The sequence below is a fragment of the Juglans regia genome, chromosome 13 (assembly GCF_001411555.2).
Source record: "Juglans regia cultivar Chandler chromosome 13, Walnut 2.0, whole genome shotgun sequence".
In the NCBI taxonomy this organism is placed as follows: domain Eukaryota; kingdom Viridiplantae; phylum Streptophyta; class Magnoliopsida; order Fagales; family Juglandaceae; genus Juglans; species Juglans regia.
Window position 1 is genome coordinate 25,385,281 of NC_049913.1, and position 4,171 is coordinate 25,389,451.

The window sequence follows — 4,171 nt, forward strand, 5'->3', positions numbered from 1 at the left end:
ATTGTTTTGAAATTTGAAAAAGTTTAATTTTTTATTATATTTTATGTAAAAATTTGGGAAAATTTTAATGATGAGATGAGATAAGATGAGTTTGAGTGATTCTTGAATCCAAACCAGGCCTTAAAGTTGAGAAAGTGAGAACTAGGTTAGGCTTTGAACATAGTTTTGTTGTTGACAACAAAGGCCTAAGTGGAGGAATTGCTTTTTTTGTGGAAAGGTTGTTGGTCTTGAATCATATACCAAAGGGTATATCTCTTTAAGTGTTACTCATCTTGTAGTTGGAAAGACATGGATGTTAACTAGTTTATATGGAAACCCGTTGACCTCTAGGAGAATTGATAGTTGGAGGCTTCTAAAAGCTCTAAAACCTCTAAATGGTGTGACATGGCATTGTATGAGAGATTTTAATAAGATTTTACATCAACATGAAAAGTATCAGGCAACCACGAGACCTTATAGTCAAATGGAAGATTCCATATTAGTTGTTGAGAAATGTGGTTTGAGTGACTTGGGCTTTATGGGAGATATGTGTACTTGGAGCAACAATAGGGAAGGTGGACATTTTACTAAAGAAAGGCTAGATAGAGCATTTGGCAATCAATATGGCAAGAACTGTTTCCTTTATCTACGCTTAAGACAGTGGCAGCTCAAAACTCAGATCATAGGCCTATTATTATCACTATGGACTCTAAGATGCAGGATGCCAGCAACAGAGAAAAACTTTTCAGATATGAAGCTAATTGGGCACTAAGGGAGGAGTGTCTGTTATTAGTCAAGGAAGAATGGAAGAAGCCTATGTTGGCTAATAATAAGATGAATATTGCTACAGAAGGCCTTCAGATGTGTAAAGCTAAGTTGATTCATTGGAGTAAAGTGAACTTTGGAAATTCCAAAAGGATTATTAGCACCAAACATTCCTAGATCTCGAAACTTCAAGAGTCAAACCAAGGTGAGAGGGGGAACAATATTAAAGCTTTACAAAATGAGATGGATCTACTTAAGATATTAAATGGAAACAAAAGCCTAAGTAGATATGGCTCAAGGAAGGTGATAGAATTACTCAGTTTTTCCACCAATGCACAAATCAGAGAAGGAAAACTAATACTATCAACAAAATCTCTTATGATTGTGGTAATATGGCTACCAACTGAGAAACAATTAGTGCATAGTTCCAAAAGTTATTCCAGGATCTTTTTGCAATAGATCATCTAGAAGGTATTGAAAAGTGTTTGAGCCCCATGAATTCTATAGTAACTGAAGATATGAAAATATTTTTGACCAAGAAGTTCACTGCTCTAGATGTGAAGGAGGCTGTGTTTCAAATGAACCCACTTAGCTCCCCAAGTCCAGATGGGTTCCCACCTGCATCTTATTAGACTCACTGGATTCTATTGGAAAAGAGGTTAGTAAAGCTGCCTTGTTTATTCTCAACTCAGATGGGCTGGTTACTGATATTAATGACAATCATATTGCTCTTATTCCCAAGATAAAATCTCCCACAAAGGTGTCTGATTTCAGGCCTATCAGTCTCTGCAATGTTTTTTACAAAATGATTTCAAAAACTCTAGCTAATAGACTGAAAAGAATCTTACTAGATATTATTTCACCTCTTTAGTCTGCTTTTGTCCCTGTGAGATTAATCTCGGATAATATCATTGTAACTTAAGAAGCCATGCATACTATGACTAGCAAATTATTAGGTGAATCGGTTATATGGCTTTGAAACTCGATACGAGTAAGGCATATGATCATATTGAATGTGAATTCTTAAGAGCTATCATGAGCAAGATGGGCTTTGCACAAGAGTGGATCAAGTTATTGATGAAGTGTGTTGATTCAGTATCTTACTCTAACCTGATTAAAGGCCTTCCTCAACCTGCTTTCAAACCTTCAAGAGGGATTAGGCAAGGTGATCCTTTATCACCTTACCTATTTATCTTATGTGTTGAAGCCTTGAGCTCCCTACTAAATAATGCAGAAAAGACAGGTTCTATCACAGGTGTCCCACTTGTTAAAGTCAAGATTCACATTAATTAAATCTTTTTTAACATATGACATTTTACTATTTTGCAGAGCTAATTCTCTTGAATGGAGCAGATTGATTTATATCTTAAACATTTATGAAAAGACTTATGAACAAAGACTTAATAAGGAGAATATCTCTATTCAATTCAGCAATAATACCTCAAGAGAAACACAAGCAATCACCTTGAGTATTGCAAGAGTTAGATCAAGCATGCCCTATGAGAAATACCTTGGCTTGCCAGCCTTGGTTGGAAGAGCTCGATCAAAGTCTTTTGGAAGCATCTTGAATAAATTCAGACATAGAATTAACAATTTTAAAGTCAAGACCCTCTCTTAGGCAGGCAAAGAAAGTCTCCTCAAATCAATTGTGCAAACGTTACCTACATATAGTATATGAGTTTTTAAACTCCCTTACAATCTCCTTAGAGAGATTAATAAGGTAATGCAGAATTTTTGGTGGGGACAACAAGAAAATGAGATAAAAATACACTGGATCTCATGAAATACAATAGGAATGTCTAAGGCAGTGGGAGGCCTGGGGTTCAGAGAGTTGAAGAATTTTAACTTGGCTATGCTAGTTAGGTAAGGGTGGAGATGAAACACCCTCATTCGTTAGCTTCCCAAGCTTTAAAACTGAAATACTTCCCAAAGGTTCATTTCTTTCAAGCTAAGATTGGTAACATACCTTCATATATTTGGAGAAGTATCCTTGCAGCACGATCATTATTAGAGAATGACACATCATGGAGAATTGGAAATGGAAGAGAAGTTCACATATGGAGGGACAAGTGGATTCCTAAACCAACTACTTTCAAAATTCAAAAGGGTCTAGATGAAAATGCTAAAGTACATGAGCTTATTGATCATGATACTAATCATTGGAGAACTTCACTTATTGCAAGTATTTTCGCAATGGAGGAAGCTGAGCTTATTTTGAAGATACCAATAAGCTGTTCCAATAGACCAAACAAATTAATTTAGAATGGTTCTTCTAATGGTCAATTGACAGTGAGAAGTGCCTACCACTTTCATAAAGAACTGCAAGAACACTCTAAGGGCCAACCTTCATGCTCTAGAAATCGAAGTACAGAGTGGTCAGTTATCTGGAAGCTGAACATACCTCCAGTTGGTTGAATTTTTCTATGAAGAGCTTGTCAAGATGGTCTGCCCATAAGATATTTGGGGCAGCAAGCTGATAGAATTTAAAAAGAATGTAGTGGAAAGTCCAAATTATTCTATTTGCTTTGAAATGGAGGAATTAGTGGTTCATGCACTATGGTCATGTCCTACATCATAAGATATTTGGTAGGGGTGTAAAAATTAACTGAGAAATCGGAAAACAGGCCCGGACCTGCCTGAACCGGTTCAATTTTGGACTGGTCTGATTTAGGACCAGTTCCCTTAGTTCCAAAACTAACTGGTACAGGTCCGGTTCCGGTTCCGGTTCTATGCTTATTAGGACTGGACTAGATCGGACCGGACCGGTTCTATACTTTTTAGGACCGGACCTCACCGGTTCACTATATTATATATTTTAATTAATTTTTTTAATATTATATATAATATTTTTTATATATAATAATATAAATTATAACTATATATAAGATAATGTTATTATAATTTATAACATAAAAATTATTTTAAACATAAAAATTTGTTTGATCATGCTTTAAATATAAAAAATATATATTAATAACATTTTATGGCCTAATAAATTCTCAAAATATTCCTTTTGATAAATACATAATACATTAGTATACTAATATAAATTAGTATATTAATTATATTTTGCTTTAATTAATTAGTATACTAATGCATATTAGTATATTAATTACATTTTATGCCATAATATTAATACTATTAAAATCGAAAAACCAGATTGAACTGGTAAAATCGGAGGTACATGTTTAGGAGAGTAACTGGTACGTAATCGATTTTTGAAAATACAAAATCGGTGCATACCGGTTCAGTCCTGAATTTTGTCCAAAACTGGACAGGACTGGACCCGTTACATCCCTAATATTTGGGGCCAATATTCCAAACAAATCCAAAAGAGTGCCTTCTAGAAGAAGACTTTTCTTGAACTCTTTGAAGACATATGTTCTGGTTTTGAGATGTTAGTTGTGGAGGAGATAGCAATGGTAGT